At 48.8% G+C, this 25,110-nt stretch overlaps 1 protein-coding gene across 1 annotated transcript in view; it reads left to right on the top strand.

Moving 5' to 3' along the window:
* Positions 1–25,110, top strand: part of LOC147734659 (V-type proton ATPase 116 kDa subunit a 4-like) — a 222,762-nt gene that overhangs the window by 40,881 nt on the left and 156,771 nt on the right. The window lies entirely within an intron of this gene.

Below are 25,110 nucleotides of genomic sequence, written 5' to 3' on the forward strand. Positions count from 1 at the left end.
TTTTTACTTCAAAAATAATTTTTTTATCTTTCAGAGCATATGTAAACCACTATGTCTAAAATATCATAGTTTTCGTAAAGGTTATATAGCTCGTTTGCCACTAATATGGTTGCCAGCTTTCTGTTTTTTACCGGCATGAGTAGTATTTTCAGGTTCCAGCTGGTGCAAAAATTATGAAAATCACCTAAAGTTTTTTTTAACCCCTATCAGTGCATACTTGGCATGGAGGAGGGACATGGAGAAATGGGAGAGATGTGAGGGTAGAGTGCTCTTGAGGGAGGTCAAGTGAGGGATAGGCACCTTAGACATGGCCTTTGTATGGGAAACCCTGGCGGACAGCTTTATAGGGCCCGACCCCAAAACCCCATTATCTAAAAAAGAAACCAGTAATTAACCAAAAAAACACTATCCCACATAATTGGGTTGTTATTGGCCCCTCCCACTCCTGGGTCACAATGCAACTGCACGTGCTGCACTAATGATAGTTGAAGTCATGAGTAGCAGGCTGTCTTCTCTGACTCGTTTACCCCTTCCCCACCATGCATCGCCTTCACTCCAATCCTGAAAAAGAATTTCTGTCGCCTTCAGAAAAGAATTTGCTTGTATGTGTTGCCCCCACTTTTCAGCAATGGTTTCCTCAGCTATAATACTACTTTTAGAAAGCAAGACAGTCATGATTGCGTAGCTGTGTTCCCCCCAAACCCCAGTGCCACTTTACCTACTCCACTAATGATTGCTACTGCCTTGTGAAGCGGCAGTCTCCTCTGCTCATGGTTAAAAACATGGGCCCCTTTCTTGCCCCATTCCCAGGGGGACACTGGACCATAATTAGGGTTCAGTTGGCCCCTCACCCCACTTGGCCTCTGTGTCACTGCATATGCAGCACCAAAGACACCACTAGCCTTACAAAACCTTTGACCGCTCCACGGGGCCATCACTCCTAGGCCACCACTGCACCTGCTGCACTAATAGTAGTGCTGGCCCTTTCTGAAAAAGAAAAGAAAAAGAGCCCAATATCTTGTCATCCTCCTGTGAGCATCTCTCAGAGAAAGCTTTCTCTCTCCGTTTGTAGATGGGAAATTTGCCCCCAGAGAGCACTCATTCCTCTGGGTCACGTCTTTGGAACTCGTTCCTTTCCTCTTTCTCCTGGGCCCTTACTCTGAGGCAATAGGTCTCAGCACCTAAATGAGACCCTGTTGGCCACCCTCCTGGCCTCCCTGCCACCCAGCACCTCACCTGAAGGAATACCTGCATGTCAAAGTGGGCAAGATCTATATGGACTGATGTGCCCATGCTTTTTTAATCAGGGTATTTGGATCTCATGTGCTGTGAAGCTGAGGGCAGGACAGAGAGCTAAAGGGACAAATAGGTCTTCTCACCAAGGTGTCTGCTACCTGAAAGAAATGTAACTGTGTGCGATTAAATAATCACGAAATGGAAAGGCTGCTTAGGAGTCAATTGATCAATCAATCAAGGGTTTATATAGCCCGGCTACTCACCGGTAAGGGTCTTAAGGCACCAATATAATCTTTCATTGATGAAGTCACTTGAAGTTTCATGATGACAAAGACTTTTTCAAAGGTGTCTTAAGGGTGTTTACTTCTGGAAGTGTCCTTTAAGTAGACATTTATAGAAAAGCTTGCACTGGGTACCGTCTATTTACCTTTTACTATATATCTATACTACTATTATAAAGAGAGAGACCAAACCTTTGAGGCGGGTAAGCTCAAGAACTACAACACCAATCAGAACACCCAATACAGCTTAGCAAACTACAGTATCAGCAGATGGTCATAGGCTATACAGCAGCCCAACAAATACATTAGAAGGGGAAAATAACGTTTTGTGAAAAGTAGTCCGTTGTGGGCGTGTGCGTTGTGGGATTCGGCAAAAGAGAAGCGTTCTATGTGGGACTAGCGTTCCAATACGAGTGGGCGTGTCCTTTAGCATTGTTGTGGGCATTGGACGTTGATGCAATGTTGGGCGTCTAAGTGGCGTAGGCTGGATTGGCCACACTCGTTCGGGGATGGAGCAAACACACACGTTCGCATATTGCAGTGGCGTAGGCTGGAGCGCCAAACACGTTCAGGGATGGAGCGAACACCGGACAAACACGTTCGCGGCTGGAGCGTGTTAAGGTACAGTGGCGTCGGCTACAGCATGCCCGGACAACATCGGGACAGTGGAGCGTGTTAAGGTACAGTGGCATGCCCGGACAACGTCGGGACGGGCTTCTAGTTTATATATACTTTGCAATCACTTGTTTTATATTGAACACTAAATTATTCTGCAGCAGCTTATCTTATTTTTTTGTTTCAATATTTTTATTATTATTGCATTTTTGATATAAGGTTACATGGATGCGACAAGCAGGATAAAATACAACAGCTATCAGTCTAGTGCATGTGCCACTTGTTATACATATTGCTGAGGTCCAAGCAAAAGGAGAATGAAATAAGACATACGCATCCAGTAATTTACGCTAGGGTATCCATACACAACAACAGTCCAGCACCATAGTCATCAGCACTGCACAAGCCCTGTGAGATAAATAATCTAAGTTAGACATCCCACACCGAAATCATATAGTACAGGCTCTAGGCAAGGCCTATACTAGCCAGTAGGTACGCCTCCAGCTAGGTGGTGTTGGCTTTTTACTATCAACAGGTACTGTTTCGGGTAGAAGATACACCAGGGCATATGCAGTCTGGACATTGAGAGCGTTCCCTAGTGCCAGGGCGCAGCTATCCCAGTAAAATATCCCTGCTCATGAAATCGTGCCATCGGCTTCTCAACCAAATAGAGCACTCCCACCTCTGGGAACCCTGATGTGTCGGCGTAGTGCAATCCGCGCTAGCGGTCTCTACATGTAGCCCAGGGGGAGTCATAACTGATGCAACATTCAATATCCCAATCTGAGAACGATAAATCCAAACCAAACTCAATAAAACAGGAACCGAACATGATGCAAATCAAAACAGGTCAAGAAGTAAATGTGTGTGTGTGTGTAGGGTGCGTGTTCTGCCGATCGCAGCGTAAATAGTTCAGTGTGAGCGCAGGCTGCTTCCGCAGGGGTGGGCGGGGGGGGGGAGGGGCAAAGGAGGGGGGGAAAGGTGGGGTGGGAAGGGGAAAGGAGAAAACGTTGTTAATGCAGTGACATCCAAGATCGCGTGTTCGTGACCATGCGAACGTGCGAAAGTGTTATCTGTTGCCTTCGAAAGGGCGCAGGTGTGAGGGCGCCGTCCATGTGGGTCTCTTGTTTCAATGCTGTCCCAGGGTCTGGGGAATAAAGGTGAAGTGCGCCTAAGTAATGCCTCTCTACAAACACATCTGGTGAAAGGCGGCCAGGATACATCCCAGATCTGGGCTATAGGATATTTACGAAGACCTGCAGTCTCCTCCCTATGTAAAGCAACACTCTCTGCTCTCGCCCAATTATCAAATGAATGACGCCAGTGTATGGCCTGTGGGGGTTCTCCATTTTTCCAGCGCTTGGTAATGAGCCTTTTTGCAGTTATGAGACCAAGGTCCCAGATTATAGCTGGGACTTTCAACAGCTTTGTCCTCTTGTACAGGCCCAATAGACAAGCCTCCCATGTGTGCGGCAATCCACCTCCCGCCTCTGTCGCCAGTTGAGACCTCGTCCAGTAACTATGCAAAGAAGGGCAGGCCCAGAGCATATGCATAAAGTCTGCATCTATTAATCCGCACCTAGGACAGGACGTCGTTGTCAGCCCAAAATAGCGGTTTATTTTATCTGGGAACAGGTATGCCCGATGTATAATATAATATTGGATAATTTTAAATCGGGAGTTGCGCGGGATGTCTATTGTTCCGGCTAGTGCCTTACCCCATTCTTTGTCGGTCCAGTCCCGTCCCCTGTCTCTAGTCCACTCATCTTGCAAGCGCTGGGAGGAGTTTTGTGTATGCATGTGTAAGGCCTGCGCTAGCCAGTGTACCAAGTGAGACCCATTTCCCATCACGTGTAGGTATTTTATCAGCAAATGAGGCAGTGGTTCCACCGCAAGGTCACCCCAAGCTTCTGTGAGTATGCGCGTGAGCGTTGCATGCGTGAGGAATTGGCCTGCCGGAATCCCCGTGTCAGCAGCCAGTGACTCGAACGGGAGTAAAGAGCCGTCCTCGTATAGGGCGCCCAGTGTGTCTATGTCCACCTGCAGCCAGCTGCTCAGTGCCGCTTCCGTGAGTGCCCCAGCACCCCAGGGCGTCCCCAACAATGGCAAATTAGGTGCATGCGGCTTGGTGTTGTTTGTGAGTTTTAAGCTGCGTACATAACATTTCCGCGCCACCGCCAGGTGTATCTGTGCAGGGCAACTAGACTTGGAGAGCGGATGAAAAAGCTCATGTACCTTAGCAGCAGACAAAACCGTCGTATCTGCGGCAGTATCAATCAAATTTGTCCCACTCAGCCAGTAGGCCACCCACTGCAATTGTGCAGCTAAATATTATAATTCATGGTTCGGTACAGCCAGCCCGCCAGCCTCCGACGATGCATATAAGGTGTGTAGTGCTACCCTGGGCCGCCCCTTGTTCCAAATCAATCGTCTGCTTAGAGTCTCCAGTTCACGAAATATATGAACAGGGACATAAACTGGCATATTGGCATAAAAGTACAGTAATTTGGGCAATACCACCATTTTTGTCAGGGTGATACGAGCCGGGACATTTAGTGGAAGAGAGCTCCAGAATGCCACCTGTGCAGTGAGTGAAGAGATCGCTCGTACTAGGTTCCCTTCCAACACATCAGCCGGGTCTCGATAGATAAACAACCCTAGATATCGAAATGTGGTAGGATACCACACAAGCCGTTCTCCCATAACAGCAATATCGCACTCTTGTGTGGCAGCATTAAAGGGATAGACGCCCGGCTTAGCCCAGTTGACCTGAAGTCCCAACACGAAAAATGTTAGTGAGTGCCTGCGGGAAGCTAGTTAAGTCATGGATATAAAGCAGCAGATCGTCCGCGTATAGTGACACTGCATGCATCCCGTCTGCCAGCCGTATTCCCCAATCTTCGCCTGAAGCACGCAGTCGAGCCGCCAATGGTTCCATCATAAGGGCGAATATAAGAGGGGAGAGGGGACACCCTTGTCTAGTGCCTCTGCGTACCCTGATCTGATCAGAGATGAGCCTGCCCGTTCGGACGCGTACTACGGGTCTTTGATATTGGAGCTCCATCAATTGCAGGAAGCCCTCTACCAAGTCATATTTACGCAGCACCGACAGTAGGTAAGGCCACTCTACAGAGTCGAATGCTTTTTCCAGATCAATCACCAAGCATCCCAAATTAAGCCATCGGAGCATAGCCAGGCTTTGCACTCGAAATAATCGTCTGATTTTATAGGATGTGCTGCATGCAGGTACAAAACCGTTTTGATCAATGTGGACAAGGGTGGGCACCAACGTTGCCAGCCTCTGTGCCAGTGTAGAAGCCAGGAGCTTATAGTCCGTGTTGAGGAGTGCTAGGGGGTGGTACGATCCCAGATTGGTCCCGTCCCTACCCGGCTTCAAAAGCGATATGAGATTCACTTCATTTAGTGTGGGAGGAAGGGCAGAATCATGAACAGCCGCCGCAAACATGCGCAATAGTTCCGAAATCAATATAATGGAATAGGCCTCATAAAACTCTGCGGGTAGTCTGTCGGGACCCGGGGATTTGCCATTTGAAAGAGAAAATATGGCCGTTCTAAACTCTTCCGATGTCAGGGGAGCTCCAAGGTCGTCCCATTGCTTATCAGTAACAGCCGACAAGGGCAGGGTAGATAAATATGACAAGATCTGTTCGACAGTAACCTGCATGCAAGAACGGTAGAGGTCCACAAAGTGTGTTGTGAAGGCATTGTGTATGGCTTGTTGTGTGTATACTATGGTATTCTGGGCCGTAGTTATGGACATCACCGGGGTGGTATGGGTTTCACGCCTGATTAGCCAAGACAGCAGCTTGCCTGGTTTGTCCCCAGAAGCATGTGTGCGCGCTGAATGTGCCGCGTAGTTCAGATGCTTCAGCCTGTCTAATAACTTCGTGTGTCGTTCTCTGTTTGCCAGCAAATCCGTATCATCACTCTCAATCGCCTCACGCTCCCCATCCAGCAGTACAGATTCAACTCGCGCAAGCTCGCCCTCAATCTGCCTACGCATCCCTGCCTGCGTTCCGAGACAGTAGCCCCTGACCACCACTTTGAAAGCGCCCCCCTCCAGCTGTGGAGAGGAGGCGGTGTCAGAGTTCTCAAAATATTCCAGGAGACGGGTTTCAAGTGCTCCTCTGAAAGGGGCGTCCAGGAGAAGATCCGGTTGTAGGCGCCAAGCTGGCACCGGTGGATGTGGACATTCCCAGGCTAAATCTAAAGTGTGGGGATTATGGTCAGAGTGGGTACTGCCTAGATAACAGGAATCTACCACTTGGGGGAGCAGATCGCTGGTCAGCATGTATCTGTCCAATCTAACCTGCAGAGTGTGTGCACCAGAATAATATGAGTACGTCTTTGTGAAAGGGTTACGTACCCTCCAAGCATCATGTAGATCCCACTGCGCAGCCCAATACTTGAGCGCTCTCATAGCCCCGCTCACCGGTGCACTGGCCAAGGGGGGAAACGAACGATCCAGAGCAATATCTAGTACACAGTTATAGTCTCCCCCTAACAGAAATGGTATTCCGTGCCATGGTGCGAGTACTGCCGACAGTTGCTAAAAAAAAACAAGATTGTTCAGTATTAGGGGCATAAAGGGAGGCCAGTACTACGGGCTGTCCATCCAGGGAACCCTGTATTACTACATATCTGCCGTCAATGTCTACCATGCAATGGGAAAGCACAAAGGGAACCCCTGGCCGTACCCAAATCAGTGCTCCCCGCGCATAAGCTGAATAGCCAGTAGCGTAAATTTGCCCCCTCCATTTACGGCGGATCCCCAGTGTCTCCGCAGCGGTCAGATGGGTCTCATGTAATATCGCTATTTGGATGTGTTGCCTCTTAAGATAGGAATAGATTTGGTAACGGCGTGATGGCGTATGCATTCCCCGCACGTTCCAGGTGCAGAATTTAACCATAGTCATAATAGCCACTCAATCTCAGTATAACCATTACCCACCCGCCTCCATCGTCCCACAGCCGCGCACGACCACCCAAACAGGCATAGAAATCTGCAGTGAATCTCCACACACACCATTACACAGTAATAGTAGGGAAACAGAATACATAAAAGCAAATAATCCTGAAAACATTGAGAACAACAATGCAATACCAAAAGGTCAACAGCAGAACATGTTATCGCCCAAACGCTCTAGAGAGCTTAAAAAACGTGAGTTCAGGGGGAGGTCGCTGAGCACTCAGCTCTGAAGTTAAGAACCCAGCACATATGTAGGTAGAGGGTGTCTTCCCCCACAGGCCTTTATGGTCCCTCGGACTAGTTCTAGCTGGTACTTACTATGTCTCTGGAGCACTCATCAGGCGAGTCCCGGCACCCCCCACAGGGGCAGGGCAGTCCCAGCAGGGTTCCAGTGGGGCAAGACGGAGACAAGGAAAAAAAACACCATGGGGCACAAAGGGGCTCAATTCTTAGCAAGAAGGGGCAAACAGGTCAGGTGGTCATTAATGAATAAAGTTTGCTGTTTGAGGCGTGACATCAGGTAGGTCCGCTGATACTTGCGAGTCCGGCAGACCATATATGCGCTCATCATCGCTGGCGAGGTCACGGGGACTAGCTACCAAGAGTGGGTCCTCTTCCTGCGAGCCACTGATCTCCGCCGCCATCCATAGAGCCTCCTGTTGTTCGCTGTGCATGAGTTCAGTCGGAGGGCCCATATCCGTTTCTAACCGTGTTCTTCCCGAGGGCAAAAGCCTCCGCTTACGGCGACGTCGGGGACCTCAGTTGCGTCGCACAGTTGACCAGGTAGGCATGGCGCCAGGCTCCACATCTGTGCCCGAGTCCAGCCAAGCTTCCACCGCCTCCGGGGTATCAAAGAAATGAGTTTTGTTGACAGCTTCCTTGTCTCTCGTAACACAGCATCACGATCCCGGCAATTCAATATTCGGATGAGCATGGGCCTCGGGTTGGAGCCCTCAGGGGGGGTCTCGCTGGTACTCTATGAGCTTGTTCCACCACAAAGTGTGGAGAAAGGGATCCCTCAGGAAGGAGGTCCATGAGCCACTTCTCCACTCGCATTTCCGGTTCTCTACCTTCCCATCTTTCCGGCAGTCCTACGATACGGATGTTATTCCTCCGCGCCCTCCCTTCCGCATCCTCCGCGCGGTCTTCGAGGAACTCTGTACGGTTGAGGAGGTCCTGGACATGTTTGTCCGTTTGTGTTACTTTGGGCTTGACATCCGCTACGGTAGCTTTAAGGGCAGCCGTGTGCTCAGATACTTTCTTATGATTCGCTCTGAGGTGCGTGAGGTCAATGGCTACGCTATCGATCTTCGTCTCCAATGACGTGCGAGTGAGCTGTAGGGATTCTTCCAAGCGCTCCATAGCCGCCAGCATAGTGTCCAGCTTGGAGGCAGTCTGATCCTGGTCTACCGGTTTGGCCATCCTTCCCTTCACCAGTGTGCCGCCAGTACCGGCCCTCGTCTTAGGTCCCCCAGACATGGGCAATGTGGTGTAGGTCTATGCGCAACCACTCTTAAAGAAGGCCCTCCGTGACGTAGAGAATGTTCCGGTGCCAGTAGCAACAGGTAAGTACTGTCCTCTAGGCACGCAGGCAACTGTATTGCACAGCAGGGGAGAAGTCCGCCACCAGGTGGGCGCAATGAGATGTTCAGATCACTTCACCCTCCTTAGTTTAAGACCTCCGAGCGACTGGCGATCCACCACAAGGGAAGGCCCAGCACTGATAATGGATACCACTCTTAGCCTGCACCAGGGCAGCCCATCCGATTGCTCAGACGCCCAGCCGGGCCCGGCCACCCCGACGCATATCAGCAATGGACACTGGACAGCCATATAGTCATTCAACGGTCTCGGTCAGCGTTCTCGGTGACCACCGTCGGCCCCCCAAGGTGAACAATGTTTCCAGTTGTAGGGCGGACAGGCTCAGGTTTCCAGCCTAATCAACAGTGACACCTCCCTCACTCCTTAGACGCAGGTCAAAAGATAGGTCCGCACTGGTCATCACACTGTGTGTCTCACCAGTAAGAGGGGACCACAGCTCACAAGCAGCAGCACATGTAGCTAGGGCCAGGGGGTGGAGAAATGTCTTAAACAAGAGCCACAGGCGCTTTCTCTCTGCATGGACACTGCCCCTCGGTTGTGCCCACCTCTCCGCACAAGGAAGTCCCAGCGCCGTTGCCTGTAGGAAGATGCCTCCGTGTACCGGCCGGACTCGACCTCGGACCAGGGCGCACCGTCGACAGGGGGGGGGGGGGGGGCAAATGAACTAGGCTCCCCGGGTCAGGTCCGCAATACCGCAAAATTCACCACCGTGTTCGTGAGGCTCTGGGCATGGTAGGCCACTCCACTGCCCACCAATGCCGGCGAGGGCAATGTGCGCGCCCACACAGCGTCACCCCCAGAGGCCGCCTCGGGCGGGGTCGTAGGTTCCTAAATCCGCGCCAATCCGCGCACCGAGCAAGGAAGGCCCGCCAAGACAGCCTTACCAGCTTCTCAGCTTTAAATCAGCGACCAGGGGGCTCGGCCCGCCCCGCAGCAACCCCCCGTTGTCACCAGGGAGAGGGAGGGGACACAGATGCGGTCCTCGGGGGTCTTGTCGTTCCCGGCTGCAGCCGGGGCTGCCCCGCTGCGCCTGGATCTGAGACCTCCCAGGCCCGGTCGGGACCAGCCTACCAAGATGGCAGCTCCTGTCCGTCACCTCCAAGACGATCAGCTGCTCCCCAATCGAGTCACAGCGAGCAGCGGGTCCGGATCTCCACCCGACCAATCTCCCCTGACATCAGGAGTTCAGGCAGGATTCTGGCGTCCGCGGAGTCCGGTGTCCGCCTGGCTATTACTCCAGGCCCGTCTCACAGCGCCCGGGCTCGCGTAGATGTAGATGCCGGCACCGAGGGTCTGCAGGAGGGGCTGGTGCTTCTCGCCCCTGAAGAAGCGGTCAGAGACCGCCTCCCAGCTCCAGACTTCGCCAAAGTGTGAGGAACAGTCACCTGCAGCCTCGCTGCCGACGGGGACCGTGTGCTGGGAAATTTGATGGGGAAATTGCCTGTGTAAGGGGAGCTCAGCACGGAGCTCTACCCGGGCTCGTCTGCTTCCATTGCGTGCTTAGCCACGCCCCCCCTGCAGCAGCTTATCCTATACTGTGTGTAATATAGTGTTAAAAAATTGCTCAGACATACTACATATTTGCAGTGCTTTCTGTTTCAACCTGGAACCTTGCAGCACTAAAAAATACACTAGCCCCTGCTCCCTAATTCGCCAACCAGGATTCAATTCTAAGACTCTCTAGCCTCACACAGACTTCTACAGTAATTGCATTAACCAATTAAGGTTTCATAAGGTAAAATAGTGCATTTTCCACTGATAAGTTTAACTTGCATTTATTTCTCATTTAAGATGTGTGCCTGATTTTACCCACAGGTACCTGAAATTGAAAAAAGAGCTAAATAGTTACAGAATATTTTGTTTTTGTAGCCATGTCTTTGAACTCTCCACCACTGAGTTTGGGATGATAGCTCTCATATATTATTTTGAAAGCAGTTCAACTGCTGCTGGTCCATAAAGATAGTCTGCAAAAGCGCTAAATAAGCAAAGTCGCATTTGAAAGCCATTTTAATGTGCTTACCGAGGCATTATGCCCCCCTGGGAATCGATTGAAAGACCTTCAGGGGGCGCGTCTCACAGTTTAGAGACCTTTGGGTTAGACTAAAGCATTCTGGGAAATCTGGGAAGTTTCCACATCACCGCTGTATTCCAGAATGCCCACACAAGCAGAGCTCAACTGATGGAGTTGTGAGACATGAGGCAGGGATGCTTAACTTTCATGGCACCATGACTGTTATCGGCTGAAGGCTGTATCCTACTGCATGAAGAACAATTGATGGACAGAATGCAGAACAATGTCATACATTCACCCCAGTACAGAGATCTGGGCCTAAATCCGTTATTTTTTTGCTCACCATGCCATTCCACTTTGGACCCAGCCATATGCAAATCAGTCTTGACCCTGCGCCCAATGGGAACAGTCCAGCCCGAACTACCAGGCCAGGTCCTCCCTAGAATGGAAATAAGCATCATAGGACCGGTTTCGGGCTTTCAGCCCTCATCAGCCAGGATAGGTTGACTCCAGTGGCATGGAGAGCACGGAAATCACGTCTGAGCATACCCGTCCCATTCGGGGTGACAAATGCAAAAAGAACAATTGATGGACAGAATGCAGAACAATGTCATACATTCGCCCCAGTGCAGAGATCTGGGCCTAAATCCATTGCTTTTTTGCTCACCATGCCATTCCACTTTGGACCCAGCCATATGCAAATCAGTCTTGACCCTGCACCCAATGGGAACAGTCCAGCCCGAACGGCCAGGCCAGGTCCTACCTGGACTGGAAAAAAGCATCCTAGGACCTGTTTTGGGCTTTCAGCCCTCATCAGCCAGGATATCTTGACTCCAGTGCATGGAGAGGACGGGACTCACGTCTGAGCACACCCGTCCCACTCGCGGTGACAAATGCAAAAAGAACAATTGATGGACAGAATGCAGAACAATGTCATACATTCGCCCCAGTGCAGAGATCTGGGCCTAAATCCATTGCTTTTTTGCTCACCATGCCATTCCACTTTGGACCCAGCCATATGCAAATCAGTCTTAACCCTGCACACAATGGGAACAGTCCAGCCCGAACTGCCAGGCCAGGTCCTCCCTGGACTGAAAACAAGCATCCTAGGACCTGTTTCGGACTTTCAGCACTCATCAGCCAGGATAGCTTGACTCCAGTGGCATGGAGAGGACAGGACTCACGTCTGAGCATACCCGTCCCACTCGGGGTGACAAATGCAAAAAAAACAATTGATGGACAGAATGCAGAAGAATGTCATACATTCACCCCAGTACAGAGATCTGGGCCTAAATCCAGCGTTTTTTTGCTCACCATGCCATTCCACTTTGGACCCAGCCATATGCAAATCAGTCTTGACCCTGCACCCAATTTGAAGAGTCCAGCCCGAACTGCCAGGCCAGGTCCTCCATGGACTAGAAACAAGCATCCTAGGACCGGTTTCGGGCTTTCAGCCCTTATCAGCCAGGATAGCTTGACTCCAGTGGCATGGAGAGCACGGGACTCACGTCTGAGCACACCCGCCCCACTATGGGTGACAAATGCAAAAAGAACAATTGATGGACAGAATGCAGAACAATGTTATACATTCACCCCAGTACAGAGAACTGGGCCTCAATCTATCGTTTTTTTGCTCACCATGCCATTCCACATTGGACCAAATCCATATGCAAATCAGTCTTGACCCTGCGTCCAATGGGAAGAGTCCAGCCCGAGCTGCCAGGGCAGGTCCTCCATGGACTGGAAACAAGCATCATAAGACCGGTTTCGGGCTTTCAGCCTTAATCACCCAGGATAGCTTGACTCCATTGGCATGGAGTGCACGGGACTCACGTCTGAGGATACCCGTCCCACTCGGGGTGGCAAATGCAAAAAGAACAATTGATTGTCAGAATGAAGGAGTAGTTTACCGCTTGGGAGGTGACAGAACATCCGCGCCCGCTTATCTGGCAGAACGCAGCTAAACTGACTTCTCATTCCGATATCGTGAATCCCCTTCCCCTTCCCCCCCTCCACCAAATATTGGAAAATGGGCACTTTTGGAAAAATCCAGCGACTTTTACAAAAGTGCCCTCAAAAGTGAAGTAAAAAAAAGACTGTCTCTTTACTGACTGTGCTGCCACTGAGCCAGTAAAGGAGGGTGAGCAACAGGCTAGGTGCATTGCTTGCTGCGCGGCCGATGCTGTCAATGCAGTGCCATATTAAACCCTGTAGAGGTCCCTAGGCAGTCGGAATTTCGCCCCCCTCGCAAATTATCGCTTAATACGTTTTTTACTTTTACCAACCAACAATCTTATTAAACCAGTTTTATAAAACTAAAGATTAACAATTATGAATGTTATTAAACAAAAATAAATTGGAAACAATTTAATAAAGCTTAATTGTCATTTTCTTTGAAGATAAAGACCATATTATTTTGATCCATTGTCGCGGGCCCTTAAAAGGATTGGGGCCCATAGGCTGGTGCCTACTTTGCCTATTTGTTAATCCGGAACTGTGTAGATGGGAGATCACGTTTTAGTGGGGCAGGTCAAGCACGCGTGCCTCCTCACAGCCGCAGTCTTGCTCACAGTGCAGAGACCACAAACAGGGCGGCTCACAGACCAGCCCCCAGTGGAAGGAGAGCAGGTCACAGACTCAAGTGAAGTAGTTCAGGCCACCCGCACCTCAAGCGACCCAAGGCCCCCAACTGGCTGGTCTTCCTCCAACGAGTCTTAAAGGCCTCCTGCCAGCTTTAAGGAATCCGGCCGGCCTGGTTTGTTGCTGGCATCTTCTATCTATTTGACATGCTGTTTTTGTCAAAGATATTTCTAGTGGAGGTTGGTTCTGGTTGTTAGAGCATCCTTAAATTAAAACCATCTTTGTTACTTACTTAAAGAAAAACCTCTCTGTAATACCCTTGCCAAGGGCGCAACTAGACCCAAACTTCGGAAGGTGGGCGTAGGACTCCCTAGCACTGGTCACACACGGTGCAACAGTGTTTTTGGGTGCCCCGTACCTATTTTCCCCTTCACCATTAATTCCCTCACTACCACTCGCCAACAGTGCACCTCATCTCTCTATAGCATCTTCCCGACAAATCTTTCTTTTTTTTAAAGTGCTACTCATAGTTAACTCACACTCAGTTCTGTGATCTGCATGGTACACGTTCTTTGTAGCAGGCACATTAACCCCTCTGCACTGTGTGGATGGCAGGAGTGCCCATGTGAATGCACAGTGAGTGATGCGACGGTGTGAGAGTAGGGTAAGAGGAATGACTGCAGGGTGAGTGAGGTGACCATATGGATTTGGGTGCGACTGTAAGTTCTGAATGGGACGAATTAATGCATGGTTAGTGATGGGCTTGTTGATTGAAATTCCAGATTGAGCAGTGAGGCTGACAGGTGAGTGAAGTGTCACATGAGTGCCGGGTGTGTAGTGTGCTCATGTGACTGCAGGGTAAGGTACAGGGTGAACAGATCAAGTGCATTGTGAGTGCAGAGTGATCACTGTGAGTGCAGAGTGGTCTGATTGAGTGTAGGGTGAGCAGGTGAATAGTGTGAGTGCATGGTGATCAGTGTGAGTGCATTGTGAAGCCATTTAAACCCTTGCTATTAAAAAAATGTATTAAAAAAAACCCTGGCTTTAACCACAGACACGCTTGAACCAAAGTTAGCATGATAAGAAAATAATACAATTTTTACAGAACTGAGTGTAATAAACGAACAAATCTAGCTATGTGTTTTGATTTGTTCTCTCAGGCAATTATGCTCAACAGTCAAGAAAGCGTATTCCAGATTTATTACATTCAAATGTTTCCTTAGTTGACTCGTATATTATTTATTGCCATATTCGTCTTCAAAACTAGCAATAAATTGTCGCTCGATGTGTGTTACGTATAGAAATACCAAACACACGCACATTAAAAACATGAAAATTTGGAAGAATTTTATAGTCAACACTTGGCGCCAGTGTCGCACCACTGAGCTTATTTTATTTAGAGTACTATGGGGCAGATTTATGATAACTGGCGCATCCCCAGGGATGCGCCAGTTATCGTGCGCTGCAGCTACGCCACCCATGGTGCGCCGCATTTACAATACGGCGCACCATGGGGCAAAATCGGCACAGATGCGTCACGCATCTGTGCCGTAAAAGTGACGCATTGCTGGAGTTGCGTCGCAAGCGCGACGCAGCTCCAGCAAGGCTCGGGGGTGCCCTATCTGACCAATGCTGCGTCAAGCCTTACGCCTGCTTCAAGCAGGCGCAGGGTTTTGACGCAGCATTGGCCTAAAAGTGACTGAGTGAAATCTTATAGATTTCACTCAGCCACTTTTGCGAGGCGCACCTGCCCCGGAACGCCCACCCTGCGCCGGTACGCCCACAAGCGGCGCAGGGCTTTACAACGTGACGCATCTGCCTAGATGCGTCACGTTGTAAATCGGTCGTAGGGATGCGCCACGTTTACGCCACAGTTGCGTGACGCAAACGTGGCGCATTCACAACATAAATCTGCCCCTTTGAAGTTAAAAACTGTCGTCTTGCATTATTGAACATATGTTGTATTAATAGTCTTTTTTGACGAGCAGCCATGCATGGTCTTACTGCTTTTCCATCCATGAAGTGTAGGGTGAAAATGTACGGCTGTGCTAAATTTACAAGATATATAACGTTTGTACCGTGATTGTAGCGTCCACGAAAGCATGTCACGGTAGAGCCCCTCCCACAGATGGTTGCATGCTACAGTTTGCCCACACCTGACCCGTCCCTCGCACGCGTCGACGTTCCCAGTCAGGTGCTCCTTCCAATGAAAGGGAGCTGGGCGCACGTGCCCTCAATGGAGTTACTACGTAGCTGGAGCGTCAGAGTCGTTTCTAGTTACGCGTGGCATGTGCCTCGCGGGACACCACAGCAGTCTATCGTCAGTCACTCTGATTATTTCCCTATGCCCAGGGAGTGAAGTTGCACATTGATACCACCAACATCTTTGTAGTTCATGGCATGCGTGTTAATAAAATAACTGCCACGTTTTTATCTTGCCTATGTGTGACATTTCCATAGTTTCAGTTTTCTTATGCAGCACATTTCAGGCATCACGTGTGACAGTTTGAGTGGCAATTTGTTACGAGAAGAAAATGAGCACTTCAGGTAACTTAATGAGATAAATGAACAAAATACCCTATTTTGGCATTTTAATGTCTGACCTTAAAAATGCAACATTGGTATTCAGCAAAACGCCCAACCCAAGGGCATCCTATGCGGCGTACCCCAAGGATCTTCCCTCAGCCCCCACCTTGTTCATCACCTACATGGCCCCACTGGCAGACATCTTCCGATACCGTGGCCTCATCATAATTTCCTACGCAGACAACACAACTCATCCTCTCGCTCATCAATGACCACTTCACCACCAGAATCAACTTACGCAACACCATGACCTATGTAGCCAACTGGATGTGAGACAACTGCCTCAAAGTCATCTCCGACAAGACAGAAGTACTGATCTTCGGGAAGAACACATCCGTATGGGACCACAGCTGTTGGCCAGCAGTACTCAGACAAACACCCACACCTACAGACACAGACCAGGTACGCAACCGATGCATCATCCTTAACAGTGAACTGACCATGAAACAGCAATTCAATGCAGATGTTTCCTCCTGCTTCCATATCCTTCTCATGCTCCGCAGAATATTCAGATGGATCCCAGTCAACACCAGAAAGACTGTCACTCAGACCCTCGTCACCAACCGCCTCGACTACAGCAACGCTCTCTATACCGGCATCTCCACCCAGCTCCTCAAAAGACTCCAGACCATACAGAATGCTGCAGCCAGACTCATACGGACCTCCCCAAATGGACCCACTTCACTCCCCCACCTCCGAAAACTTCACTGGCTTCTCATCAAAAAGAGATGCCAGTTCAAGATCCTCAATCATGCCAACAATGCTCTGCACGATCAAAGACTGGCCAACATCAACCAATGACTGAACTTCCACCTACCCGCAAGACACCTGCACTCCTTTGCACTAGCTCGTGTGCACCCACAGCATCCGTCGCAGCTGCATCAGTTGCCGCTACTTCTTCTACATCGCACCTAAGACATGGAACGTCCTCCCCTCCATCGTCAAACAGCACCCTCACTGACGGACTTCAGGAAGAAACTCAAGCCCGGGCTATTTGACGGAGATGTTGCACTCACAGTGCCCACATACCTCTAGGGGTGACAGTGCTGAGCTATACAAATGCTGATTGATTGAACTAATGCCCCTGAGGTGTCAGTGTAAGTTCACTACCGATTTCCTTGAATGCAAAGCCCAAACAGCCCTGTCCGGTTTAAGGTGTCAGTGTCATATTTAAAAGAAAGTGTCGGGTGCAAAGGATTTCTCAGAAGCCTGCCATTGGTGCTACAGAGAGTCAGGGTTACCGGATACCAAGGCTGTCTAATCTTGATTGCAAACTTCTGCCTCCTCCATCCACCAACGTACGCTCCCTGCCCACCCCTCTTGCACGTTCTTTATCTTTCTTGCTTTCTCCCTTTGCCACATTTTCCATCTTTATCTTCCTTTTTTTCATCCTTTACTGCTTTTGTCTCTCTTGATCATGCTCACAGTCTGGGGATGAAAAATGAGTCCCAGTGACCGAAAATTAGTGCCAGTGGGCCCCTCCTGCAATCACCACCTCAAGTGAGGCATTGGCGTCAGTTACAGCAGATATGATCACTTGGCAGCTACATCATGCCCACTTCCCTATAATGATTGATTGGATTTTATGTTTACATTGGAGCATGGACACAGATAGACTCATTTTTCCTATGATTGGAGATAAAAATATGAAAGAGTGCAAATAGTTTTTACTGGCCTTTGTCAGAGTTTAAAGCTATCAGCGAAGGTAAATTTAGCCACCCATCAGCCAGTACTCTGGGCCAGACTGATGTGCACTGACAGAGCTGTGTGTGACACCATTGCAGGAAACTGAAGCCTCCCAGCAAGGGCATGATACATATTTATTGGCATAGTTGTGTGCATATATCCCAGGAATTGAATGGCAGAGGTGCTGGGGGGTGAGTTCCATTGGTGGAGCTGTGTTGGTGTGCCCCTGTCATGGAATTGCAGGTGTGGTGCAGTGCATGGCTGAGGTGCATTGGCATGCTTGTGCATCCCAGTAATACATCTGAACTGCAGGACATGAGTGAGGTGCATAGGGAGAGTTGTGTATGTACCCCAGTAACGGAACAGTAGGGAATGCTACAGCTCAACATTGAGGTGCAACATTAGAGCTTTGTGTGGACCCTGGTGTTTAAACAATAATGCAGCTTGTAGGGTGATCTGGAATGCACTGGTGCGTGCTGGCTTCATTATTTGAATAATAGGTGGATACAGGTAAGGATTTGCATGCCAGGGCCCAAGGTAATTTGCACGAGTCCACTGCGGCTGGTACCACTCACATATTAGCTCATGTATAGAGAAGTTAACATAAACTTTAAGAAGTTAACAAAAATTATTATTATTATTGTTGACTCAAGTATGTTTCATCAAGAGGTAGGAACACCTGGTAAGTGTGCTCATGAAGCCCTCACCCACCAACCTAGTTGGTGGCATGCTTCATCATCGGGCCCACCCAGTGACACCTAGCGTGTCCCGGATGTGCTTCGACGCCTGATTACAGCGGAGCAGGTATGTCGCTGAGTGTGCGGTGAAGAGTGTTGTGAAGGTGATTTAAAACGGCTTGGCGGGGGTCCCTGTACCCGAGGGTGAATTAAACTTTAATACCTGGGCCTCCGTCAGCGGTTAAAAATAAGGCTGTTGGATGTTGGGAGCGAGTTACGACCTCCTACATCCAGTGGTTCATCAACATGTTTCAGCCAGTGCCTTATGAATATGCTGGCTTTCTTCAGGACCTATATAAAAATGTGTATGTGATTTAACTAGTGGGTGTGTTATACAGACTATGTGTTTACACGCCCTAAAGTGTTTTTCTATGTGTGAGAGGGGGATTCCCTTCTCAGAACACGCTAGTTTTAGCAGTTTTTGCTCCAAGGTTGAGAAGTGGCGAGGGGTTGACCAGCTTTTCTGGGCAGAGCCTGCTCTGGACCTGTAGTGCCTCCTTCGCATAGGGCTTCATGAGCACACTTACCAGGTGTTCCTACCTCTTGATGAAACATACTTGAGTCAACAATAATAATAATAATTTTTGTTAACTTCTTAAAGTTTATGTTAACTTCTCTATACATGAGCTAGTCTCTTTTTGATTTAACTACATATAACCCCGGGGATAAGGACTAGCTTTCTGGTCCTCTCTCTCTCTCTTGATACGCAACCACCCACATATTACCTTAAATTCTAGTGATGATCTGGAAGTCCTAGTTTTATTAATTTTTAAGGTATATTAAATATTTAAAAGCTCCATTACCGAAGTCTGATAAAAAATATATTAGGCATCCAACGCCATCGTGTGGTGGGCTCTCATAAGTATGTGCCTGTGTGAACAAGTAAGTGTCAGTGCCAAGCACTGACTTATACCGGCTCCAGTTAAACAGTGCCCTCCGCATGCTGTTTTCACCTGTGAGTGTCCTGAGTGATTGGCAATGTTATGTTGTTTTAGGTCGAATCTGAGTCAGGCCGCTTGCGCTGCTCTCCAAGACTTATTGTAGACGAGTAGCGAATAGAAGCCCCGCCCACTCTCTGCCCAGGTTTGCGATTGGCTTGTGTCACTGTATGTCCTAAATGCTGGCTTCTGATTCATCAATAGGCTTGTTAGTCCCTCCTTAGTACCGCCTCCTCTTCATTTGTCACCTCCAATGGCGACTGGTCCCTTTACTTCGAGTGTTACACTGTACGTGTTATTTAGACTTTGAGCACTATTTTCTTTAATGAGGTTCTCCTACTGCCTTCTTTACTCCCCCCTCCCTCCCGTTGTCCGTGCCTCCTCTCCTCCTGCCCGCACTCTCTTTCATGTCTTCTCGCCCCTGCCCCTTGTCCGTGCCTTCTCCCTCCATTCACCCCCCCTCGCCCCTCCACCCTCCCTCCTGTTGTGCGTGATGACTACCATTTGCAATACAATAGATCTTGCGTGAATGCGAGACCTATGCAGGGCTGGACTGGCCGTTGCGGGCAAAATCGGCCCTGTAACAAAATCGGCCAAAAACCGGCGCCCGGCAAAGAGCTCGGTCACACCCCCAACCTCCAGGGGGGCCAGCCGAGCACTTTGCTGGGGCCAGTTTTGGTTCCCAGTCCGGCCCTGGACCTATTGCATTGCAAATGCGTGTCTGTCGGTTAGAACTTGAAGCACACGTTCTCAAGAGGCACTCAACACAATGAGCTGTCTTTCTGAGATTGTAACCTGCGATCTGCAAGCTACACGGATGACTCTGCAGCTGGTGGCTTAACCCACAGTGCTACTTCCTGCTATCAAAAACTGTGCCCGGTTGGAATTTACACCGCTTTCTGGTGCCGGTCAGTGCACTTCACCTGTCAGTTTAACTTGAACCAGCACTTCAGTTCCAGATGAACATGAGAGGTTGAGCCGGCACTTTGCTGTGGGTGACCGCATTGTGTGATGCCCGTATCCAGTACCCAATCGCGCTGTCCATTCTGGGACGTCTCGTGTGTCATTTACCATTACAATTACTGGTTACAACAATTACACCCTACAATATTTTGTTTTGGTTTAACCCAGTAACTGCCGAAGGAGTCGCGCATTACAAATTGCAGCACACCTTTTACCGCCAGCGCTTCCCAGAGTCCGAGTCCGTGTGAAATGCCAGGCGTAGGTTGAAACATGTTAATAACATGTGCCCATTGTGACATTTGAAGCAGATGCACTTGAAATTTGACCAGTATAGATTTTGTGAACATTATTTTTAGTGTTCACTGGCATGGCTAGGCAATGTCGCCCCTAGCAAGGTGGCACCATACGCGACCCCCACTGTGGCCATGGTCCTTGTGGGGTTCCTAAAACGAGGCCAATCATGTTATGCAACAGCTGTTATGGACTGTACCACCAATCAGTAAGGGTGAGGAGAGCTATATAACATTCATTTTATGGTAATGTTCGCTCCCTTGGTGCCAGGTATAATTCATTCTTATTTTTTTCCTCTTCCTTCACATATCTGTATTGCTCCTCTCACTCCCTGTCCCCCTGTCCTCTCCCTCTAGCCCCCGGGCGGCACAGACCTCTCCTCCTTCCCCATGGCTCCTTGTAAGGCCCCTCAGATGTATAACCCTTTTTAATCTGGGTACTAAATGTATCAAGTGCCTGGCAGCCAAGGGACATGGCTAAATTAATCCTGGGACTCCCTGGGTTGCCCTGTGAGGACTGGCAGGCCTCACCAAGAAAGGTAACTGTCAGCCTTTGCCCCCTTCTAGAAAGGAACTGTCATAACATGTAGCAATACACAGTCATACACTGACATGCTGTGCGATCCCACAGTAAACCGCAATGCCACTAGGCAGTAATGTAGTATAACGGCTAAACTCTCAGTGGCATTCTCTGCTACACTTGTGTCGGTAAACAGTCGATGCCCAACAACACAAAACAAGCAAGATGTACTTTTGCGTGACGTCCCACACTTTCTTCTGTACCCCTGACTGATTTGTCATAAATGCAGCCTCTCAGAGCATAGTGCACACATTTTGTTATATTACCTTTGTTGCTTGCCATGGAAAACAAGCATTTGCAATGCAACAGGTCTTGCATTTACGAAAGTGCAAGCTATTGGCATTGTAAATGGCAATGCCTTTTGTTTATGTTTGTGTTTTTGAAATATAAATAAAAGGCATTGTCATTTACAACGCCAATAGCTTAAACTTGTGTAAATGCGAGACCTATTGCATTGCAGATGCTTGTTTGATTGGCACATATCATGGCCTTGTAGCTTACTTTCTTGCACACATATCTTTCTGCGGCTGTAGGTTTCCTCAGGGCGGCTGTCTGTATACAGACCATGACCAAAGAAGTGAAAGTGGTGTTATGCTGTTTATTGGGGTTTCCTGTAGTTTCATTAGGAAAGGGCGGGTGTCATTGTGACCTAATGGCCAAACGGGTATGAGGGTGTGGAGTTTTGGGTAAACTGTGGGGGAGTCTTCCTTTGACCTTTCACCTTACCTGCGTCAGTTTATCTGCATAGGGTCTTAGTAGGCCTTGTGTCGTATACGGTACACCTATGCTTTCATATGAGTTTGTGAAGCGTTCAGTATGCTGCTGTGTGAGGTGTAGGGGGTCTGATGGGATTTGTTCAGGGCAGCAATAGCTCAGTAATCTAACATCACACATACCCAGTGTTCCTGTCTCTTTCTGTACCTCTGTCTCTAGCTTGGTATCCTGTCTCTACCTGTCTCTCCCTGTACCTGCCTTCGATACCGTGTCCCATAACATCCTTCTCAGCTGTTTGCAGGGAGTAGGAATTGGAGGCTTAGCTTTATCATGGTTGGAGAGCTTCCTCTCCGGGAGATCACAATCTATCAGCTTGGGCCCCTTTCGTTCCATCTCAAGGGTGCTCACGAAGGGGGTGCCACAGGGCTCATGCCTTAGCCCTACATTGTTTAATGTATATGTGGCCCCCCTTGCTGAGATTGTGCGGAAGTATGGGTTCATACCGGTCTCCTACGCTGATGACACCCAGCTCCTCTACCCTTTCAGCTCCCTTGACCCTAAAGTCAAGGAGAACTTTGCTGAGGGTATGAGGGCAGTGTCACATTGGATGGCTGTGAATTGCCTCCAATGCAATGTGGGAAAAACAGAGGTTATGCTCTTTGGCAAGGCGAGTCTCCTCTGGTCCCCAGACTGGTGGCCATTAGATCTGGGCCCAGTAACCACATCCAAACCTCATGTTAAGAATCTAGGGGTGAAGTTGGACCAAAAACTGACCTTAAAGGAACACACCAATTACATCGCAGGGCTGTGTTTCCACACCATCGGCCTTCTCAGACGTGTCTTCCCGTATCTCCCTGCCACCTATAGGAAGACACTTGTACAGGCCTTGGTCACCAGCCGCCTGGAATACTGCAACGGCCTGTTGACATTAGCAAATGCAGATGCAGTAGGTCGTTTGCAGGTAGTCCAGAACACAGCAGCGAGATTGGTCATGAGTGTACCGGCCAGGACTCCCTCTAGGCCCTTGCTGGAAGAGCTACATTGGCTCCCTATACGGCAGCGCATCAACTTTAAGATATGCTGTACGGTCCACAAGTGCCTATACGGAGCAAGCCCTAAATACCTGTCACAATCTCTTGAGCTGTATCAGCCTAGCAGGTCTCTCCGCTCAAGCAATCAAGCCCTCCTAAAACCCCCTGCTACAAAGAAATCCAGACAAGGAGACCGTGCTTTCTCCTCGGTTGGACCTGCCTTATGGAACAAGCTCCCCACCGATGTAAGAATGACCACCAACCACCTGTCTTTTAGAAAGACATTAAAGACCCTTCTTTATCAAGAAGCATTCCTGTCCTCTTAACTCCTTGTGTCACACTACCTGATGATCCTATGGCTGGCAAAGCGCGGAGATACCCTTACGGGATTGATTCCAGCGCTATATAAGAAATTAAAAGAAATAAATAAATACCTCCGTCTCTAGCTTGGTATCCTGTCTCTAGCTGTCTCTCCCTATACCTCTGTCTCCAGCTTGGTATTCTGTCTCTACCTGTTGCTTCCTGTACCTCTGTCTCTAGCTTGGTATCCTGTCTCTCCCTGTACCTCTGTCTCTAGCTTGGTATCCTATCTCTACCTGTCTCTCCCTGTACCTCTGTCTCTAGCTTGGTATCCTGTCTCTCCCTGTACCTCTGTCTCTAGCTTGGCATCCTGTCTCTACCTGTCGCTCCCTGTACCTCTGTCTCCAGCTTGGTATCCTGTCTCTACCTGTCGCTCCCTGTACCTCTGTCTCCAACTTCGTATCCTGTCTCTACCTGTCTCTCCCTGTACCTCTGTCTCTAGCTTGGTATCCTGTCTCTACCGGTCTCTCCCTGTACCTCTGTCTCCAACTTGGTATCCTGTCTCTACCTGTCGCTCCCTGTACCTCTGTCTCCAGCTTCTTATCCTTTCTCTACCTGTCGCTCCCTGTCGCTCCCTGTACCTCTGTCTCCAGCTTGTTGTTCTGTCCCGTGTCTCCCTTCTCTAGAGAATGTGGGTTTCCCACTGTGTAATGGTCGCTTCTGGGAGGTCTGGGACAGATGGATCATGTCGACAGATCAGTAGTCGAAGTGGGGAAAAGAAAGTAGGGGAAGTGTGGGTGGAGCATCAGGGGGCGCGAATAATCCGAGTGGGCGGAGTCAAAGGTGTGGCTAGAAAGAGCAAAACATCCTAATTTTTTTATGTTTGGCATTTCACTGACCAGTTACAGCTTATAAAGGTTATTTAATGCAACCAATAGATACACGTTTCTTTGAGTTTTAATATGAGTTATTGACATTAAAATACATTTACAATGTGGGATACGCTTTCAATCATAGAATGTCACAAATACGCATTTAAGTGGGATCATAAGCCATTTGTGTCCAAGCCATGCAGTTTCTTTCATCAGCACTTCTCTTCCCTTTTTTCTAACCACTTCTGAAAATAAAATGTGGCTTTCGATTCAATGACAGGAGGCCCCACGTTTTGGGGAGCACTGTTGATTACATCATTCTGTGCCCCTAGGTCAATGCAAAATTGTATTCCTACATTTTTTACATGCTTTACGCAACATGTCATGAAGCCAGCATTAGATGCCTCTTAGTTTCCTGTTATTGTATCTAGACATAGACAACCCAAACCTGGTGGTTTTGCAGATGCTTTTAGCAGTATCAGATGAATGGAGATACACATATTTTATTAGTAGTTTATGTAATTGCTACTCGTGTTAGTTAGCAATGAGAATTACAAAAGCATCAGTTCTGAAATTATGAGACTCAAACATTGGTAGAGTCAGAAACAGGTAGTGGTCCTTCGATTAGCTCAATCAGTTATTTTTTCCCCTTCAGACTACTATCCTCTGCAATCACTGTTCAACACCTTCGTCCTTTATCTCTCCACGAGCACTGTAGGCGTCTAGAAATACCACCCAACAAAGACAGCATGAGAGAAGTTTAAACATGAATGGCAAAATATCCTAGTTTGCAAATGTTTTCCACATAATTTTAACTCTCCCGTGTTTGCCACATAATGCACCATCTGCTGCATAATCTGATGATTTTAACTGAAAAGAATTGTAGCTCACATGGATCAAAACAACGTGACTTGTGTTGCTGTGAAATGGAGGGCCCTTTACAAAGGTTTACTGGTCATGTTCTCAGTGCTGCACTTGTTTGTTAAACTGCTATTAATGAGGCAACAGCTTTGCAGAGACTGTTAGTATGTGTAAAAATGTCAAAATAATAAAGTATCAGAAAATGTACAACATTACGCTGCAGCTTTTTTTGCTGCA

This window comes from Lissotriton vulgaris, chromosome 1_2 (genome assembly GCF_964263255.1).
Source record: "Lissotriton vulgaris chromosome 1_2, aLisVul1.2, whole genome shotgun sequence".
NCBI classification, from domain to species: domain Eukaryota; kingdom Metazoa; phylum Chordata; class Amphibia; order Caudata; family Salamandridae; genus Lissotriton; species Lissotriton vulgaris.